Raw genomic sequence first — 22,948 nt, 5'->3', positions numbered from 1 at the left:
AGTATTAAAGCTATGGTGTTACACGTTGACGGCACAGTGTACCCATATGTTCCTTCCTTCCTTCTTTTCTTACACGCAGTATTTCATCCCATAATCGGATGTCACCTGGACATCAATTTTGTTCATCGGTAATGACGACGATACAAGGAACTGAATGTGGCTTGCAAAGAGCGGAGTACAGATTACAGCTACTCTGCCAAGACAACCGGCTGTCAGTATTTAAAAATAAAACAGAAGTTGTGGTCTTCCTGGGAGAACGCCTTGTACGATGCGGCACTGCACGATCCTACGCTCGAACAAGAATTAGACTTCAAGTATCTAGGATACATTCCAATAATATTAACTCGGAACTCTTCCATTTGGTCCGTGTTTGCATAGAAAAACAGTAATATCACAAATTGAGTCCGCCTTGATGCAAAACAACGTGTTATTTGTTTATTTCTTTATTATCCCAAACTAGTTTCGGCGACAAACATCACCATCATCAGTGGGGTTTTTTAATCTAAAACATGCAGAAAATGGTATGGCTGTACAAACACAGTAAAACATTATTACATTTTTACAAATCGTCTTTTGAAATATAGTTTTATATTGATACTTTTTTACTACCTCATTTATTCTACGCTACAGCCTGTTTTAAGCTATTATTGGCGCTGTTTGAGACATATTTTCTGTGCTCTTTTTTCTGTTGCCGTCTTTTTACTTAGCGAACATCATGTCATCTGCAACCATGTGAGCGGCTGTTAGAAAACAAATACTCAAAGGTGAAGCTCTTTCTCGAGAGCGCTCTGTAACGTTCCTGCAGACGACATCAATCCCTGTCATAACCATGTACACTACTGGCCATTAAAATTGCTACACCACGAAGATGACGTGCTACAGATTCGAAATTTAACCGACAGGAAGAAGATGCTGTGATATGCAAATGACTAGCTTTTCAGAGCATTCACACAAGGTTGGAGCCGGTGGCGACACCTACAACGTGGTGACATGAAGGAAAGTTTCCAACCGATTTCTCATACACAAACAGCAGTTGACCGGCGTTGCCTGGTGAAACGTTCTTGTGATGCCTCGTGTAAGGAGGAGAAATGCGTACCATCACGTTTCCGACTTTAATGGAGGTCGGATTGTAGCCTATCGCGTTTGCGGTTTATCGTATCGCGACATTGCTGCTCGCGTTGGTCGTTATCCAATGACTGTTAGCAGAATATGGAATCGGTGGGTTCAGGAGGGTAATACGGAACGCCGTGCTGGATCCCAACGGCCTCGTGTCACTAGAAGTCGCAATGACAGGCATCTTATCCCCATGGTTGTAACGGATCGTGCAGCCACGTCTCGATCCCTGAGTCAACAGATGGGGACGTTTGCAAGACAACAACCATATGCACGATCAGTTCGACGACGTTTGCAGAAGTATGGACTATCAGCTCGGACACCATGGCTGCGGTTACCCTTGACGCTCCATCACAGACAGGAGCGCCTGCGATGGTGTGCTCAACGACGAACCTGGGTGCACGAATGGCAAAACGTCACTTTTTCGGGTGAATCCAGATTCTGTTTACAGCATCATGATGGTCGCATCCGTGTTTGGCGACATCGCGGTGAACACACATTGCAAGCGTGTATTCGTCATCGTCCTACTGGCGTATCACCCGGCGTGATGGTATGGGGTGCCATTGGTTACACGTCTCGGTCACCTCTTGTTCGCATTGACGGCACTTTGAACAGTGGACGTTACATTTCAGATGTGTTACGACCCGTGGCTATACCCTTGATTGGAACCTTGCGAAACCCTACATTTCAGCAGGATAATGCACGACCGCATATTGCAGGTCCTGTACGGACCTTTCTGTATACAGAAAATGTTCGACTGCTGCCCTGGCCAGCATATTCTCCAGATCTCTCACCAATTGAAAACGTCTGGTCAATGGTGGCCGAGCAACTGGCTCGTCACAATACGCCAGTCACTACTCTTGATGAACTGTGGTATCGTGTTGAAGCTGCATTGGCTGCTGTAACTGTACACGCCATCCAAGCTCTGTTTGACTCAATGTCTGTATACAGAAAATGTTCGACTGCTGCCCTGGCCAGCATATTCTCCAGATCTCTCACCAATTGAAAACGTCTGGTCAATGGTGGCCGAGCAACTGGCTCGTCACAATACGCCAGTCACTACTCTTGATGAACTGTGGTATCGTGTTGAAGCTGCATTGGCTGCTGTAACTGTACACGCCATCCAAGCTCTGTTTGACTCAATGCCCAGGCGTATCAAAGCCATTATTACGGCCGGAGGTGGTTGTTCTGGGTACTGATTTCTCAGGATCTATGCACCCAAATTGCGTGAAAATGTAATCGCATATCAGTGGTTCAAATGGCTCTGAGCACTATGGGACTCAACTGCTGTGGTCATAAGTCCCCTAGAACTTAGAACTACTTAAACCTAACTAACCTAAGGACATGACACACATCCATGCCCGAGGCAGGATTCGAACCTGCGACCGTAGCAGTCGCACGGTTCCGGACTGCGCGCCTAGAACCGAGAGACCACCGCGGCCGGCCGCATATCAGTTCTAGTATAATATATTTGTCCAATGAATACCCGTTTATCATCTGCATTTCTTGTTGGTGGACCAGTTTTCGTGGCCAGTAGTGTATGATTCTATAGCTTTGCATTTCCTCTCTATCCATTGCTGCCTCGCTGTAATGTACTTTACGTCAGTTTCATTCTTGGGACATCTATGTATCCTTTCGCCTGCTTCATTTGCTGAATTTTTATGTTTTGCACTTTCGCGGGTTAAATTTAATGTCACTTGTTACCGGTGGATTTCTACTGGACTTTGTCTTTTTGTCTCTTTGTTCCTCTGCGGAATTCGCTGTTGCATTCGCCCTCTATTCTACTGTCGTCGCCTGTTTCTGTGAGCAGTTCTCTGACGTTCCTTTCAAACTCTCAATAATCTCTATTCTTTAAACTTATCCACATCTCGTCTACTTAAAAGCCAACTATTCCCCATTTTTTTCAGTTTCAATCTTCAGATTGTAACCAATAACGTGTGACCTGCCCCTGGAAAAGGTTTTCAGTCCAAAACTGGTTTCTAACCTCCCGCTGTCTCCGGCCTCTTCCGTGTACAGAACCTGAGGGTACGCGTGGTTGCGCAATGTTGACGGGTTCTTCCGGCAGCTGGCAGCCTTCCGCGGCCGGCTAGCAGTGACTCACTCGCTGCTGCTGGACACGGGATCCGCACATCTGCGGCAGCGAGGCGAGGCGAGGCCCGGCGGGGGGCCCTGGAGCGGCAGGGAATCCCCTGCGTGGGCGCCCCGGTGCGTGGGCGTGTGCGCCGGCCGGGGACTTCCAGCTGGGGCGCGGGTCCACCTGACTCACTGCGGCTGGCTCACTCTTTGCAGCCAACCGACGGGCTCTTTCCCTACTTCGAGGGTTCCCCCAGACCGCTCGCGATAAGCGGGAAATCCGGGTTCGAGGCCCGGTTCGGCACAAATTTTCATCGTCGTCATTCCATTCTACAGCAGATGGCAGTCATTATTCGCAATTGCGAATTTATCTGTGTGCATCATCAGGTAGTCTTGATCATCTAGGTACGAATATTGAGATGCATATGGCAATGACGGCTGTATCAGTTACAATGTGTCTTTATGCATCTACCAATGACAGCTGTATCAGTTACATGTTTTTATGCATCTGAATACCCAGATGATCATGACTACCTGATGATGGGTATCTCCCGAAACGGGTGAAACAATGTCATTGGCTTTTTAACTATTGGCGTTTCAATGGTGACGAAATCGACAATTTTGCTGCACTCATATTAATTTGCAGCATAGGTGCATTCTTCCTGCGTGACTTTATGTCACAGTTACAAGAGAAAGAGAAGCCAAGATTACCTCACCTACCTTATGCTGGCGAAATATTCGGAAAGATCGGTAGATTCCTACGGAAACGTGGCGTCCGATGTATTTTACTTACTTCAACAAAGATAAAAAATTATTCTTTCAAACGTTAAACAGGATCTAGGTCTCCGAAATCCGGGTATTTATCGCATTCCATATGAAAGTGGCATGTCATACGTGCGGCAGAATGTTTGAGTAGTCGAGGAGAGAATCAAGAACCATCAGCGACGCAGTCGCCTAAAACAACCGAGCAAATTATCAGTTGTCGAACACTGAACATTGCCTCGAGCATCGTGGTAAAAACGTCAACTTTCTGGGCCATCATAATTGACAAGCCTATTTCGCCTAATTCTTAACGGCTGCCGTCGAAATTTGCGGCTATCCGAAGCGAAAGTGATCGTGTCGCGCACTCGGTACCACCACACTAGGTGCTGAGTCCGCTGAAAAGCACACTACACGCAATACGTCGTATTTTTCCTATCCATCTTGAATGTTAATATTTCATATTTAATTCAACATTAATTACGATAAGAGATTTAACCTCGCGCAGCATATGGTAATAAGGACAGTCTACATCTGCATCTATATCTACATCTACATAGATACTCCGCAAGCTACCGTAAGGTGCGTGGCGGAGATACCCTGTACAACTAATAGTCGTTTCCCTTCCTGTTGTAAAACGGCTGTCTATATACCTCCGTGCGAGCCCTAATTTGTCTTCGCAGTCCATACGAGAAATGCATGTTGGTACTACTGATGGCCTTGGGAGAGCCAGTCATGACAAAACTCTACCAGCTGGTGAGCAAGATGTATGAGACAGGCGAAATACCCTCAGACTTCAAGAAGAATATAATAATTCCAATCCCCAAGAAAGCAGGTGTTGACAGATGTGAAAATTACCGAACTATCAGTTTAATAAGTCACAGCTGCAAAATACTAACGCGAATTCTTTACAGACGAATGGAAAAACTGGTAGAAGCGGACCTCGGGGAAGATCAGTTTGGAATCCGTAGAAATGTTGGAACACGTGAGGCAATACTGACCTTACGACTTATCTTAGAAGAAAGATTAAGAAAAGGCAAACCTACGTTTCTAGCATTTGTAGACTTAGAGAAAGCTTTTGACAATGTTGACTGGAATACTCTCTTTCAAATTCTGAAGGTGGCAGGGGTAAAATACAGCGAGCGAAAGGCTATTTACAATTTGTACAGAAACCAGATGGCAGTTATAACAGTCGAGGGGCATGAAAGGGAAGCAGTGGTTGGGAAGGGAGTGAGACAGGGTTGTAGCCTCTCCCCGATGTTATTCAATCTGTATATTGAGCAAGCAGTAAAGGAAACAAAAGAAAAATTCGGAGTAGGTATTAAAATTCATGGAGAGGAAGTAAAAACTTTGAGGATCGCCGATGACATTGTAATTCTGTCAGAGACAGTAAAGGACTTGGAAGAGCAGTTGAACGGAATGGACAGTGTCTTGAAAGGAGGATATAAGATGAACATCAACAAAAGCAAAATGAGGATAATGGAATGTAGTCGAATTAAATCGGGTGATGCTGAGGGAATTAGATTAGGAAATGAGACACTTAAAGTAGTAAAGGAGTTTTGCTATTTAGGGAGTAAAATAACTGATGATGGTCAAAGTAGAGAGGATATAAAATGTAGACTGGCAATGGCAAGGAAATCGTTTCTGAAGAAGAGAAATTTGTTAACATCGAGTATAGATTTGTCAGGAAGTCGTTTGTGAAAGTGTTTGTATGGAGTGTAGCCATGTATGGAAGTGAAACATGGACGATAACTAGTTTGGACAAGAAGAGAATAGAAGCTTTCGAAATGTGGTGCTACAGAAGAATGCTGAAGATTAGATGGGTAGATCACATAACTAATGAGGAGGTACTGAATAGGATTGGGGAGAAGAGAAGTTTGTGGCACAACTTGAGTAGAAGAAGGGATCGGTTGGTAGGACATGTTTTGAGGCATCAAGGGATCACAAATTTAGCATTGGAGGGCAGCGTGGAGGGTAAAAATCGTAGAGGGAGACCAAGAGATGAATACACTAAGCAGATTCAGAAGGATGTAGGTTGCAGTAGGTACTGGGAGTTGAAGAAGCTTGCACATGATAGAGTAGCATGGAGAGCTGCATCAAACCAGTCTCAGGACTGAAGACTACAACAACAACAATAGTTATTGAATAGCTCTGCCATCAGCTTCGAATGCCAATTCTGTAAATTTTCTCAACATTGTTCCTAGAAACGAACTTTGCCTGCCCTCCAGGGATTACCGTTTGAGTCCCAGAAGCATCTTCGTAATACTCGTGTGCTGTTCGAAGCTACCGGCAACAAATCTAGTAGTCCGCCTCTGAATTGCTTCGATGTCTTCCTTTAATCCGACCTAGTGCGTATGCCAAACAATGGAGTAGTACTCAGGAACAGGTTGCACTAGCGGCCTACATATGGTCTTTTTTACAAACGAGTCACACTTTTCGAAAATTCTCCCAATGAACCGTAGTCGATCATTCGCTGTCGCTACCGAAATCCTCACATGCTCGTCTATTTCATATCGCTCTGCAACGTTCTGGCCAGATATTTAAACGACATGGCTGTGGCAACCAGGACACTACTAATGCCGTATCCGAACATTACAGGTTTGTTCTTCCTACTCGTCTGCGTAAACTTACATTTTTGCACATTTATACCTAACTGCCATTCACCACACCAACTATAAATTTTGTCTAAGACATCTTCCATCCTCCTACAGTCACTCCAGATCGACACCTTCCCGTAGACCACAGCATCGTGAACAGACAGTCGCAGGTTGCTGGTCACCCCGGCCGTCGGATCATTTATTGTTGTTGTGGTCTTCAGTCCTGAGACTGGTTTGATGCAACTCTCCATGCTACTCTCTCCTGTGCAAGCTTCTTCATCTCCCAGTACCTACTGCAACCTACATCCCTCGGAATCTGCTTACTCTATTCATCTCTTGGTCTCCCTCTACGATTTTTACCCTCCGCGCTGCCCTCCAGTACTAAACTGGTGACCCATTGATGCCTCGGAACATGTCCTACCAACCGATCCCTTCTTCTAGTCAAGTTGTGCCACAAACTCCTCTTCCCCCCAAATTCTATTCAATACCTCCTCATTAGTTACGTGATCTACCCATCTAATCTTCAGCATTCTTCTGTAGCACCACATTTCGAAAGCTTCTATTCTCTTTCTGTCTAAACTATTTATCGTCCACGTTTCACTTCCATACATGGCTACACTCCATACAAATACTTTCACAAAAGACTTCCTGACACTTAAATCTATACTCGATGTTAACAAATTTCTCTTCTTCAGAAACGCTTTCCTTGCCATTGCCAGTCTACATTTTATATCCTCTCTACTTCGACCATCATCAGTTATTTTGCTCCCCAAATAGCAAAACTCCTTTCTACTTTAAGTGTCTCATTTGCTAATCTAATATCCTCAGCATCGCCCGACTTAATTCGACTACATTCCATTATCCTCGTTTTCGGTTTGTTGATGTTCATCTTATATCCTCCTTTCAAGACACTGTCCATTCCGTTCAACTGTTCTTCCAAGTCCTTTGCTGTCTCTGACAGAATTACAATGTCATCGGCGAACCTCAAAGTTTTCATTTCTTCTCCATGGATTTTAATCCCTACTCCGCATTTTTCTTTTGTTTCCTTTACGGCTTGCTCAGTATACAGATTGAATAAGATCGGGGATAGGCTACAACCCTGTCTCACTCCCTTCACAACCACTGCTTCCCTTTCATGTCCCTCGACTCTTATAACTACCATCTGGTTTCAGTACAAATTGTAATTAGCTTTTCGCTCCCTCTATTTGACCCGTGCAACCTTCAGAATTTGAAAAAGAGTATACCTGTCAACGTTGTCAAAAGCTTTCTCTAAGTCTACAAATGCTAGAAACGTAGGTTTGCCTTTCCTTAATCTAAGATAAGTCGTAGGGTCAGTATTGCCTCACGTGTTCCAACATTTCTACGGAATCCAAACTGATCTTCCCCGAGGTCGGCTTCTATCAGTTTTTCCATTCATCTGTAAAGAATTCGTGTTAGTATTTTTCAGCCGTGGGGTTTTAAACTGATAGTTCGGTAATTTTCACATCTGTCAACAGCTGCTTTCTTTGGGATTTTAATTAGTGTATTCTTCTTGAAGTGTGAGAGTATTTCGCCTGTCTCATACATCTTGCTCACCAGATGGTAGAGTTGTGTCAGGGCTGGCTCTCCGAAGGCTGTCGGATCACTTATGCATACAGAAAATAACAGCGGTCTATGCGTGCTGGCAGACGCTTTCGCCAGTACACCGGTCGTCACTAGGAAACATTGTGTAGCAGGCGCTAAACTAGGCGCGCCTATGACAACAGAAGGCCGAGACGCGCCCCGAGGCAAATCGCCGATAACGCCCCCTGGGCAGCGCGCATATAGGCCCCCTCCGCCGACCAAGATGCCTCAATCTCTCAACCTCAGCACTTCGCATCGGGACTCAGTTCGCATTGCGCTTCAATACGCCGCACTAGACTCGAGTCCTGCACAATGATAGTCTTCGCCTCGCACCTTAGCTAGCTGTGAGGGAACGATAGTCACTGAATGTAGTTGTGATATGGACACGGACAAGATTCAAGAATTAGCACGTGTTACTTGGTTGCTGTTAACCATTGAACTTCACACTGGACATTGTTGAATTTAAGCATTCGACTGGTTCCTGTAATGAAGTGTATTTCAACCACGTGTGCATTTTGTGTTGTAGTGAGCGGATTTTCTAGTTTCCCTACCACGTTCAAGCTTCTGACATTCCACGCCCCGACTCGTAGAACGTTATCCTTTCGTAGATTATTCAGTATTTTTCTCATGGTAACCTCCCCCTTTGGTGACATTAAAAGCAACGGCGGTAACATTAAGAGTGCAACGGGAATTCCACTGTTAAATGCAGAGGAGAGAGCAGATAGGTGGAAAGAATACATTGAAAGCCTCTATGAGGGTGAACATTTGTCTGATGTGATAGAAGAAGAAACAGGAGTCGATTTAGAAGAGATAGGGGATCCAGTATTAGAATCGGAATTTAAAAGAGCTTTGGAGGACTTACTGTCAAATAAGGCAGAAGGGATAGATAACATTCCATCAGAATTTCTAAAATCATTGGGGGAAGTGGCAACAAAACGACTATTCACGTTGGTGTGTAGAATATATGAGTCTGGCGATATACCATATGACTTTCGGAAAAGCATCATCCACACAATTCCGAAGACGGCAAGAGCTGACAAGTGCGAGAATTATCGCACAATCAGCTTAACAGCTCATGCATCGAAGCTGCTTACAAGAATAATATACAGAAGAATGGAAAAGAAAATTGAGAATGCGCTAGGTGACGATCAGTTTGGCTTTAGGAAAAGTAAAGGGACGAGAGAGGCAGTTCTGACGTTACGGCTAATAATGGAAGCAAGGCTAAAGAAAAATCAAGACACTTTCATAGGATTTGTCGACCTGGAAAAAGCGTTCGACAATATAAAATGGTGCAAGCTGTTCGAGATTCTGAAAAAAGTAGGGGTAAACTACAGGGAGAGACGGATCATATACAATATGTACAACAACCAAGAGGGAATAATATTAAGAAGGGTGTAAGACAAGGCTGTAGCCTTTCGCCCCTACTCTTCAATCTGTACATCGAGGAAGCAATGATGGAAATAAAAGAAAGGTTCAGGAGTGGAATAAAAATACAAGGTGAAAGGATATCAATGATACGATTCGCTGATGACATTGCTATCCTGAGTGAAAGTGAAGAAGAATTAAATGATTTGCTGAACGGAATGAACAGTCTAATGAGTACACAGTATGGTTTGAGAGTAAATCGGAGAAAGACGAAGGTAATAAGAAGTAGTAGAAATGATAACAGCGAGAAACTTAACATCAGGATTGATGGTCACGAAATCAATGAAGTTAAGGAATTCTGCTACCTAGGCAGTAAAACAACCAATGACGGACGGAGCAAGGAGGACATCGAAAGCAGACTCGCTATGGCAAAAAAGGCATTTCTGGCCAAGAGAAGTCTACTAATATCAAATACCGGCCTTAATTTGAGGAAGAAATTTCTGAGGATGTACGTCTGGAGTACAGCATTGTATGGTAGTGAAACATGGACAGTGGGAAAACCGGAACAAAAGAGAATCGAAGTATTTGAGATGTGGAGCTATAGACGAATGTTGAAAATTAGGTGGACTGATAAGGTAAGGAATGAGGAGGTTCTACGCAGAATCGGAGAGGAAAGGAATATGTGGAAAACACTGATAAGGAGAAGGGACAGGATGATAGGATATCTGCTAAGACATGAGGGAATGACTTCCATGGTACTAGAGGGAGCTGTAGAGGGCAAAAACTGTAGAGGAAGACAGAGATTGGAATACGTCAAGCAAATAATTCAGGACGTAGGTTGCAAGTGCTACTCTGAGATGAAGAGGTTAGCACAGGAAAGGAATTCGTGGCGGGCCGCATCAGTCAATAGACTGATGACCAAAAGAAAAAAAAAAGTGAGAGGAAACAGGTCACCCACCTATCATACCACCCTCTCCTCATCCAGTCAGGAACTGCGAAACATTGCAAGAGGGCACAGCCACAATACTGCCACACTTCCCTGGGGCACTCCTCACGATACCCAGGTCTCTGGTGAACACTCGCCGTCAAGGACAACATACTGGCTACTGTTATTTAAGAAGTCTTCGAGCCACTTATGTGTTTGGGGACATATTCCGTATGCTTCTACCTTCGTGGCAGCATGTCAAATGCATTGCGGAATTCTTGAACTACAGAATCTGCCTTTTGCCTTTCATCCATAGTTCGCGATATGTGAGAAAGGAACACGCTGAGTTTCGCACGAGCATATAAGGTCAAGACTGGCGGTACATAATGCAGTTCAGTATTTCTTGTTTAGCCCTGATACTCCATGGCTGCCGCAGGGTTGTCGCTCTGGCGTCACTGCACACGCAGACTAGGCCAGCCATCTTGCCCAGCATCTCTCGGTACTGCGTGACGTCGTATTCTTCTTGTTCCAGAACATATTTTCAGGCATATTACCACATGACATCGCGTACTTGGGACTCCGCCAGGCTGCTTAGCAGTATATGTATTAAACATTCTCCTGTCGTTATTGTTTATAAGGGAAATCAAAATGACCGTACCAGCGGCCGTCCTAGGCGAATCGCTACAATGATTATACGAGGGTGAATCAAATGAAAACCTTATACCTGTAATAACAAATCAAACTTTCGCGCCGTTCAAAAATGGCTCTGAGCACTATGGGACTCAACTGCTGAGGTCATCAGTCCCCTAGAACTTGGAACTACTTAAACCTAACTAACCTAAGGACAACACACACATCCATGCCCGAGGCAGGTCGCACGGTTCCGGACTTCGCGCCGTTATCCTGTAAGTTGGTGAGCGTGCTACAAACACCGTGCAGAATGGCCTGTGGGTGGCAGCATAGTGCAGATGCACACATAGCGTCGCAGCATGGGTACAAAGATGGCCGACCCACTTGCAACTTGCACCAGGGAAGAACAGCGTTCTGTTATTCTGTTTTTGCGTACTGAAGGTGTGAAACCTATTGAAATTCATCGACGAATGAAAGTTCACTACGGTGACGCATGTTTGTCACAGCAGCTAGTCTACGAATGGAGTAGGAAGTTCGCAAATGGTGTGACTTCAGTGGGAGATGCTCCTCGTCCAGATCAGGCACATCGAGTTGTGACTCCACAGAACATTGCAGCAGTTGAAGCCGTAGTGAAGCAAAACCTCCGAGTGTCACTGAATGACATTGCAGCATGTTTACAGATTAGTCATGGGTCAGCACACCACATTGTGCATGATGTGCTCCAGTTTCACAAAGTGTCTGCAAGATGGGTGCCTCGGCAGCGACATAATCACCTTCGGTTCACATAGCCGGAAATCGGGACGGCAGCCGTTAAGAATCACGCGAAATTGTACGTTGCCCGTTGCGCCGCGGCCTATCTCTCTCTAGTCACAGGCTGTTCTCCAGGGTCCACCTTCTGCAGATCTCTCGCCCACTCAAAACATGTGGTCATGGCCTGCTGAGACACTGTCGTCACAATTAATGAACTGTGACACGCAGCTGCAGCAGCGTGGAATGACGTGCTGCTAGCCGTATGTGTCATCCGAGGCCATCCCCACTTCGACTGGACGCTCACCCGGGTTACACCCCCTGTTGCTGTCACAGGAGGCAGCTCTGCGTACTGAATTTCGCACACTGTCTGTACTCCTCAAATCACCTACAACAATGTAAGCGTATGCGATCTGAAGTTTTCCCGGCGAATTTCCAATCTGAACAGTTCTCGCGTATCCAACCGGGTAGCGTCGTAATTTCTCCACAGTATTTCGCCAGACGTACACGCTGCCATCTTCGGGTGGTTCCCGACGAATGCTGTGCTGTTCCTCTCGGCGCCCTATATATACTAGCCGTTACCCCCTCCACCGTTCCTCTCCTGGTGTCTTTGGTGCGGCCGGCGCGGCTGCTACTGGAGGTGTTGGGGGAAGCGGCGCCTCGGTCTGAACTGGGGTCTGCAGTCTCCCTGCTGCCGCCGTCGGGGGCGGTCCTCGATCTCTGGGACCGCATCTTTCTCTCCAGGCTGAGTGCAGGGTTCCAAGCCTGACTAAGTTGAAGGCCGCTGTCTTTATTAATTAGATCGTCCGGTAGTAGGATTTCGATGGTCTCTTTAGTAACGCAGTTCCAGAATTAGGAGGATTTACAGAGTATTTTTGTTTTTTCATAGTCCATAGTATGGCCAGTCTTTATACAATGGTCAGCCACGGCTGATTCAGTGACCTGGCGTAACTAGGTATGTGTTCCAGGCACCTCTCTTTTACAGTGCGGACTGTCTCCCCAATGTATGATTTTCCACACTGACAGGGAATTTGATAAACGCCTGGTTTTCGATGGCCTAGGTCATCTTTCACTAAACCCAGTAGAATCAAGATTTTGCAGGGGGTCGGAATACACATGTCACATTGTGTTTCCCCAGGATTCTAGCGATTTTTCTTGAGGTGTTTCCGACAAACGGAATGCACGGCAATGACTTGTGTTCTTCTGTGCCGCGCACACAAACGCCATACCGAATTACGCCAGGTCACTAAATCAGCCGTAGCTGACCATTGTATAAAGACTAGTCATACCATGGACTATGAAAAACCAAAAATACTCTGTCAGTCCTCCTACTTCTGGGACTGCGTTACTAAAGAGACCATCGAAATCCGACTACAGGACGATCTAATTAATAAAGATAGCGGCCTTCAACTTAGGCTTGGGACCCTGCACTCAGCGTGGAGAGATAGATGCGGTCCCAGAGATCGAGGTCCGCTCCTCGACGGCGGCAGCAGGGAGACTGCAGACCCCAGTTCAGATACAGGCGCCGCTTCCCCCACCACCTCCAGTAGCCGCCGCGCCGGCCGCACCGAAGACACCAGGAGAGGAACGGTGGAGGGGGTAACGGCTAGTATATATAGTTATATATATGACGGTAGTATCTGTTCCCGTCATACATAGTTAAAATATGGCTTCCCGGCCATTGACCTTTTTGTGAGAACGCACACGCTATGCCCGAACTCGTACGGGACTTGGTAGATTAATCTGCTACGAGTAATGAGTATGATGGGCAAACATCTATTAGGCGCACTACGAATGTAGTGGTGTGGACATGTTGGGAATGTGGATCTCACGGGGAGCGTGCAAGGGATAAGTCCCTGCAGACGCACTATCCTCTGTGTCCGCGGTGGGATGGATAGAGCGTCTGCCATGTAAGCAGGAGATCCCGGGTTCGAGTCCCAGTCGGGGCACACATTTTCAACATGTCCCCAATGAAGTACATCAACGCCTGTTTGCAGCTAGGGTGTCCATTTAATTATCATTTCATTTAATATATATAGGGCGCCGAGAGGAGCGGCACAGCATTCGTCAGGAACCACCTGAAGATGGCAGCGTGTACGTCTGGCGAAATATTGTGGAGAAATTACGACGCTACCCGGTCGGATACCCGAGAACTGTTCAAAATGTAAGCTTATATTCTTCCCATTGTACTGAATAGCACAAGGAGGAAAATTTCATTATTTTCTGTCGTTACCGACGTTGCAGTTCTAATGACCAGCGGCGCAAATGAATTAATTGAAACTCTTATGACATAGTAAATACGGATTTTTAGTAGTTACAAAGGGGCGTTAGAAATAGTGTGAACACCACGGGCACACGACTGAAGAGTTACACAGGATGAGTAACCAGCTTATGACCCTCACATTCCTAACTAAAATGCTTTGTTTCCTTCCATTTCATCATCTCTCCAACACTTGCAGAAGTATTTTTTTGTACACCCTGTGTATCTGTTACATCACAGTCGGAGATCGGAGCTTAGGAACTAGGCCACGCGGTTGACAAGTTGCCACATATTGCGCAACGCTCTGCTTTACAGCCACGAGAACAATGACCCAGCTGTGACAGACTCCAGCGGCGCTCGATAACTGCCTGCTCTGCTGAAGCTGCAAGAGGAACACAATATTCTCCCCACAATGTTTTAACAACAACAGATCGCAAGTACACTCCTGGAAATTGAAATAAGAACACCGTGAATTCATTGTCCCAGGAAGGGGAAACTTTATTGACACATTCCTGGGGTCAGATACATCACATGATCACACTGACAGAACCACAGGCACATAGACACAGGCAACAGAGCATGCACAATGTCGGCACTAGTACAGTGTATATCCAACTTTCGCAGCAACGCAGGCTGCTATTCTCCCATGGAGACGATCGTAGAGATGCTGGGTGTAGTCCTGTGGAACGGCTTGCCATGCCATTTCCACCTGGCGCCTCAGTTGGACCAGCGTTCGTGCTGGACGTGCAGACCGCGTGAGACGACGCTTCATCCAGTCCCAAACATGCTCAATGGGGGACAGATCCGGAGATCTTGCTGGCCAGGGTAGTTGACTTACACCTTCTAGAGCACGTTGGGTGGCACGGGATACATGCGGACGTGCATTGTCCTGTTGGAACAGCAAGTTCCCTTGCCGGTCTAGGAATGGTAGAACGATGGGTTCGATGACGGTTTGGATGTACCGTGCACTATTCAGTGTCCCCTCGACGATCACCAGTGGTGTACGGCCAGTGTAGGAGATCGCTCCCCACACCATGATGCCGGGTGTTGGCCCTGTGTGCCTCGGTCGTATGCAGTCCTGATTGTGGCGTTCACCTGCACGGCGCCAAACACGCATACGACCATCATTGGCACCGAGGCAGAAGCGACTCTCATCGCTGAAGACGACACGTCTCCATTCGTCCCTCCATTCACGCCTGTCGCGACACCACTGGAGGCGGGCTGCACGATGTTGGGGCGTGAGCGGAAGACGGCCTAACGGTGTGCGGGACCGTAGCCCAGCTTCATGGAGACGGTTGCGAATGGTCCTCGCCGATACCCCAGGAGCAACAGTGTCCCTAATTTGCTGGGAAGTGGCGGTGCGGTCCCCTACGGCACTGCGTAGGATCCTACGGTCTTGGCGTGCATCCGTGCGTCGCTGCGGTCCGGTCCCAGGTCGACGGGCACGTGCACCTTCCGCCGACCACTGGCGACAACATCGATGTACTGTGGAGACCTCACGCCCCACGTGTTGAGCAATTCGGCGGTACGTCCACCCGGCCTCCCGCATGCCCACTATACGCCCTCGCTCAAAGTCCGTCAACTGCACATACGGTTCACGTCCACGCTGTCGCGGCATGCTACCAGTGTTAAAGACTGCGATGGAGCTCCGTATGCCACGGCAAACTGGCTGACACTGACGGCGGCGGTGCACAAATGCTGCGCAGCTAGCGCCATTCGACGGCCAACACCGCGGTTCCTGGTGTGTCCGCTGTGCCGTGCGTGTGATCATTGCTTGTACAGCCCTCTCGCAGTGTCCGGAGCAAGTATGGTGGGTCTGACACACCGGTGTCAATGTGTTCTTTTTCCCATTTCCAGGAGTGTAGTTTTTTTCCGGAAAATCGTATGGGGCGTATCCAGCCTTCACCTCGTGACAGCTTGAGCGCTGCTGGGGCCACATTCAGTGAGGCGTGTCAGTGTCTGTGGGGGGAACAGCAGCCCGACCTTCGTCAAGTGCCGAAGCCAGAGGAGGCAGAGAGGATCGAGACGTTGGGGTCTGCAGGGAAGTCGACTTTCTAACTTTCTCACGAAGGTGTTCCACTGGGCGCAGGTGGAGACTGGGGGCAGGCCATTCAGTTTTAGCATGCTGTAGAACGTGGTCATATCTTTCTGCTTTCAGCATTTGTTAATTGCAGTAAGGGGACCCCATTCTAACCGCTAAAAACACCTTCATATTGTAACACGATCTCCTCCGTACTTCACTGTTCGCACTAAACTTGATGGCAGGCATAGTTCCCCAGGCGTTGGCCAGACCCAAACACTTCCAACGGCTTGCTACGGGCTGTACCGGGGTACATCCTTTCCAAGCATCCAACGGCGTCTCTCTTTACGCGACCTAAAGTGTCGCTTAGCGTTGACGACACAAATGAGTGTCTCATGAGCAGCAGCTCGACCTTCGTGCCCCATTCCCTTTAAATCCCTGCCCACTGACAGTGTGCTGTCCGTGTTGCTGGTAACACTTCGGAATTCACGGGTGATAACCTCCGCTGATTTCATGCGATGATTTTCAGCCACCCTCCGGAACCCTCCACGGTTTCTGTCCGTCAGTACATCTAGTCTGTTTCGTCTCGATTTAGCTACGGTTGTTCCTTCGCATTTCTTTTTCACAGTCACTTCACCAAAAGTCGACTTGTCAGCTTTAGAAGGGCTGAAATTTCACTGACGGTTCTGCTACTCAGGAGACATGCACTTGTTACTGATTCTCCACCGACAGCAACACAACACTCCCCACCTCCTTTCACACTGGTGAAACTGCCGCCTGTGACATCTGCTGGTCAATTCCGCATTACATAGGAGTGTCCGTTTACTTTTGATCAAATGTATAGTTTCCTGTTACGACGCATCGTAGCTTTTATAACACTTTGACCTATATCTGCATCTCCGTCTATATTTGCTTGATTACTTTGCAAGTCACAATTAAGTGCGTGGCAGAAGGTTCATCAAATCACCTTCAAGCTATTTCTCTACGATTCCACTCTCAAATACCGTGCGGGAAAAACGAGCACTTAAATCTTTCTTTGCGAGCTCTGATTTCTCTTATTTTATTATGGTGACCATTTCTCGCTATGTAGGTGGGAGCCGACAGGGTATTTTCGCATTCGGAGGAGAAAGTTGATGATTGACACTTCACGAGAAGATTCTACCGCAACGACAAAGCCTTTGTTTTAATAACTGGCATCCTGAATCAGATTTTCACTCTGCAGCGGAGTGTGCGCTGATATGGAACTTCCTGACAGATTAAAACTGTGTGCCGGACCGAGACTCGAACTCGGGACCTTTGCCTTTCGCTGGCAAGTGCTCTACCAACAGAGCTACCCAAGCACGACTCACGACCCGTCCTCACAGATTCAATTCTGCTAGTACCTCGTCTCCTAGCTTCTGTGAAGTTTGGAAGGTAGGAGACGAGGTACTGGCAGAATTGAAGCTGTGAGGACGGGTCGTGAGTCGTGCTTGGGTAGCTCAGTTGGTAGAGCACTTGCCAGCGAAAGGCAAAGGTCTCGAGTTAGAGTCTCGGTCCGGCACACAGATCTAATCCGTCAGAGAGTTTCAACCTCCATACTAATTTACGCATCATATCCGTCGCACTCTCTCTCCTATTTCGCGATAATACAAAACGTGCTGCCCTTATTCGAACTTTTTCGATGTCCTCCGTCAATCCCATATGATGCGGATCCCACACCGCGCAGCAACACTCCAGACTAGGGCGGACTACCGTGGTGGCCAGTCTCTTTAGTCCATCTGTTGTATTTTATAAGTGTTCTGCCAATGAACCGCACTCTTCGGTTTGCTTTACCCACAACATTATTTATGTAATCGTTCCAACTGAAATTATTCCTAATTGTAGTCCGTAAGTAGGTTACAGCCTTTAGATTTGTGTGCTATATCGTGTAACCGAAATTTAGCGGATTTCTCTTAGTACCCACATGGACAACTTCACACTTTTCATTATTTAGAGTCAATTGTCACTTTTTGCACCAAACAGATATCTTAACAAAGTCTTTGTTTTCGAATAACAGATTATTTGATACTGAGCTTTGTTTCACAAAAGAAGACGCTACCTTTCTCCTTTCGACAGTTTAAAAACTGTAAAAAGTAGCAAAAGTAAACGGCTGACGAAACAACCGCCCCGATGGCACATCGAAGTAAAGTCGAGTGACGGGTGACGCAATAGCGCACCGTGCAGCGAAATGCAGACGCACAGGCTTCCCTAGCAGGGAACTGCAGTACTGCCTGTCCATATCTCAAACCACACTGAGATTTCACGAGAATGGCATTCTTATTTATGATGCCCTGGAAGGCAGCCATGGGAATAAATCTACAGCCTTTCTATATGTCGAGGTACCGAAGTTTTTACCAAATGCTCCAAACATGGCCTGTAGCCTGTACTTGTTACTCCTGTCTACATCTACACCTGTTCACGATAATTCCCCCCCCCCCCCTTCCTCACGTTCCAGTCGAGAATGGTACAAGAGAGGAGCTGCTGCATGATAAGCCTCAGTTTGAGTCTGAATCCCTCCCATTGTCTATTTTCGAGACATATGGAGGACGAATCAGTGTAATGGTTGACACCGCCAGGAACGTACGCTCTCGGAATTCTAACATCAAGCCAAACAGTGGAGCCCAACGCCTCTCTTGCAGCGTCTACCACTAGATGAACATCTACTTGATACATTCGAATTTACTAAACGAACCCGTGACGAAATGCGCCGCTCTTGATTAGACCCTCTCCGTTTCGTTTATCAGACCTACCTGTTACATGGCCCAGAATAAGGAATTGTAGTAAGGTACGTGTCGCACGAACGTTTCTTGAGCTACCTCCTTCGTGGGCGGTCTACCATTCCTGAGCACTCTTCCCATGAATCTCAATCTGCTATTGTTGGGTGGTCGTCCCACTTTAAACCGCGCCACGCGTAGTCCCAGGTACTTAATAGATTTGGCTGTTTTCAGTCTTCCCGCCTGTTTACGCGCAATATGTTACCACAGTTTATGCTGACGGTAAACTGCCAACCCTGTACCAAGCGAAGACCTACTGCCGGTCTTTCTGGGCTACGCTACAATTTCATACCGTTGGATCATCCCCGAAGAGCCTCGTGAGGTATATCGATCATATGCAATGTCTCGTCCAGCCGTAATGAAATGGTGCTAACAACTTCTGTCGAGGCCGCACGGACGTCGGCGATGCTCATCGGAAAGGAAAACAACGTCGAGACAATCGTGAAAAATCATCTGGAGGGGAGGAAATTTTCCAGCCATGAGGACGTTCACACGCCGGCTCTGGAATGCTTCCGTGGCCAAGGAGTGGATTTCTATGGTCGAGGAACAGAACGATCGGTACACTGTGAAATGCAGCGCAGCATTCAGTTAAAGTTACCTGGCCTGCCATACTAAAGTGTAAAGTACTTTCTGAAGTCCCCTCGCATACTCTGAACTCTAATGGTACTCCAACTCTCCCCTGTGGTACGCTAGCAGCTACTTTTACGCCTGAAGATTTCTCTTCATTAAGAGTGGCATTTGGTGTTCTATTTGCTGCTGTATGATCGAGGACTTTTTTTTATTGATTTGGCCTACTAAGGACAAAATGAAATAACTTATGTATTCTTTCTTTTCTCCTTTCTTTCTTTACAGTAATTTATCATTCTTTCCCTATGGTTTTCTCGTCTCTCTTCTTTCCGTATTTCACTTGTCTTTTCCTTTGTTTTCTTCTGCACTTGCAAACTATTGCTTTTGCTCCGAACCTTTCTCTTTCTCCTATTTCTGCCTCCACTATTTCCATTTCCCTCCGGTCTGCTTTAACTTCTTTTATCCATGTCATTGATATTTTGGGGTTTCTCTCAAAGAAGTTAAAAATTCTTTTTGTTATCCTGTTCTCATGTAGCCTTTTTAGGTACTCGTAGAATGCGACTCTTCTCTTCCTCATCGTGTCTGCCACTCGATCTTTGTTCTGATAAACGTCTTTATTGCTTCCAGAATGAGATTTTCACTCTGCAATGGAGTGTGCGCTGATATGAAACTTCGTGGCAGATTAAAACTGTGTGCCGGACCGAGACTCGAACTCGGGACCTTTGCCTTTCGCGGGCAAGTGCACGACTCACGCCCCGTCCTCACTGCCTTACTTCTGCTAGTATCTCGTCTCCTAACTTCGAAACTTCACAGAAGCTCTTCTGCGAACCTTGCAGAACTAGCACTCCTGAAAGAAAGGATATTGCGGAGACATAGCTTAGCTATGGTCCCAAGGTTTTCTGATTATTTTCCTTTCCCTCTTTTCTATTTCGCCTGATTGTTTGGCTGTATTTAACGAAAGGCATTCTGATGTATAAAGGCATTCTCGTTTAATGACAGTACTGTAGTGTCGAAGTTTTGCATTTATGGAAACAGATTTCTTGTTATACAGGCTTTTTGTTAGTTGAAAACCCACCTCCATTTTCATTTCCCTTGCTAGGTTGGCTTCTTTGTCTAAGGTCTCATTATTATTATTATTATTATTATTATTATTATTATTTTCTTACCGAATAGATCGCAAAGATAAATAGGAATTACTTCGATGTTAAATTAAAAAAAAGATTTATTACAGCAATAAACGCCCTTAATATTTAGGTGCTGATGTTTCATCATTCTGTCCAACTAACAACCCGATCGCTCATGACCTGCGTGCTTGTAGGCTGCCTCTAGATTCATATTTCGGGTAAGTCCTCTACAACGCGCTGGAATTCTGTACCAAACTACAACCTCCTCAAAACGTCAAACTTTAAACTGGACTCACAATTTCCTCGAGGGTTGCTCACCGGAAACATCAGCTGTTCGACATCATAAAAGATTATGACAATGGGGCTTCACTTCTTGGCTTGATCTGTGCCAACCTTCCAGTTCAAACGCACCTCGAGCAATCGTGTGGCGTGATGTGACTCGTATGCCTGCCTTCTAGACTTCAGCCGCTTATATGGCAGGGCCAGGCGGAGTAGACGGTGGGTGACATCTGCTTCGTGATATTTCCGCACTCATTCGGAGACACAGTACGATGGGAAAATATTTGGCCGCGCCTGAACTCACTGATCGATTGTTTCCACTGCCTGCTGCCCGTACCTGCATTCGCGTGTACGTCGTTTCAGCCACGACTGCGATCAGAATTCTGCCGAAGCGGAAAAGAGGGCAATGGAAGACCACATGAGGAGAGGTTTGAGACATAATTTGTAAATGGAACGCCTTTTACACATATTCCCTGTTTGGATTTCTTGTCACAATTATGTCCGGTTGCTTTTTTTCACCATCTTCACGAAGGTTACCGTATTTGATTTCATATCCCTAGATGCGCCAAATCTACGAGTGTCAACATATTTAGAAATACGATTTTCTTTCGCAATTATACCAGATAATATTTAAATTTTCTAATGCGTATACTATGAGGCGTATTATGCGCCATTCGGTTGTAAAAATACACATTCTTTAGGAAAACCTGGTACTGACAATTTCAGTTTCCTGGAAACCCATCTCACTTCTAAAACAAAATAGCCATATCTGTCAAAAATTATCAAATGCTTTATCAAGATCACCAACACACCGACAACAGTAATATTAAACGATACAGACACATAAGAGGACAACAACACAGAAGCAAGTTTAAAATTAAATAAGGCAGAAAAAGATCATTGTAACTGCAGGTTTAGTAGACTCTTACAAGGTTTTAGGGGGTTTCCCTTAGCACCAGGACAAATGCCAAAATCAAACCGTCGTCCCATGCAGGAAAATGTGCCTCAACAGAATACTATACGTAGTATAATATAAGGTACGAAAGAAGAATAGGTTCTCTATGTGGTCACCTCTCCCCATCCGAAAAGGAATGAAAGATGAAAAAACAAGTCTACGTAATCCCTATTCACTTGTTAAGAACTTTCCACAACGTTGCAGTATCGTTTTCAGACCACTCGAGAATCGAACCAGTGACAATGATGGTTTCATTTCCCCGTCAACTTTAGCCGTTGTCCACCAGTGAATTGCTTCAGATGGAAGGAGAGGCAATATCCGCTGTGTAAGAGGTCGAAAGACTGTAGGAAAGCTTGCCGATTTTATGTATCTTTATTTCTGGAACTGTTGCAGCTGAAACTTTGACGTTTTGAGAAATGTTTTCAATATGGACTGTTGTCTCACTAAACTAGAATCAATTTCTCTTTGTTGTTAGTAAAATTTTTATGAATTTTTCTTAGAATTAAGGGGCTCCGGAACGCCCTATACTTGCAATGTTAAAATAACGCTTATAAATTACATCTTTCCTCACAAAGTATTTGAGGTAGGAAGTTGAGCTTTTTACAGATTATTTATTGGAATATGGGCTACAACTTAACACAGGGATTTTACAAAATTTTAGTTCAGTTATTAAAGATGATTTTTTTCAATTGTAATGAAAATTCACAACATTTTTTTGCAATTTTTTATTTATATATTCAAAAATATACAGTTTTTTGGAAAAAGGCTGTGTTAAATTATGCAGAAGGTACTGTGTAACATTTACTGAAAGTTTGAAACAAATATGTTTGGAAGATCCTTAGAAAACATGTAATTAGTATGAGAAAATAAAAGTTTTGGGAATCGAGCGACAAAGATTGGATTAACTTTTTAGTGCATTCCAGGTCCATAGGATGGATTATCTTCATCCTCTGCAAACTCCTCCTCCAGCTTCCTCTTGTTCCTCCTCCTGTTTACTCTTGCTTGTATTTCTAGACTCTTTACAGCCCTGTCTGCAGCCCGAAGGCGTTCCTTGTCTAAAGCAAGCATCGCTCGTACCATGTTAGAACCTATCTTCATTCCCATATTTCTAAATACCTTGCACCTTACAATGTTGCCATC

The sequence above is a fragment of the Schistocerca nitens genome, chromosome 5, assembly GCF_023898315.1.
Source record: "Schistocerca nitens isolate TAMUIC-IGC-003100 chromosome 5, iqSchNite1.1, whole genome shotgun sequence".
NCBI classification, from domain to species: domain Eukaryota; kingdom Metazoa; phylum Arthropoda; class Insecta; order Orthoptera; family Acrididae; genus Schistocerca; species Schistocerca nitens.
This window is presented reverse-complemented; position numbering follows the sequence as displayed.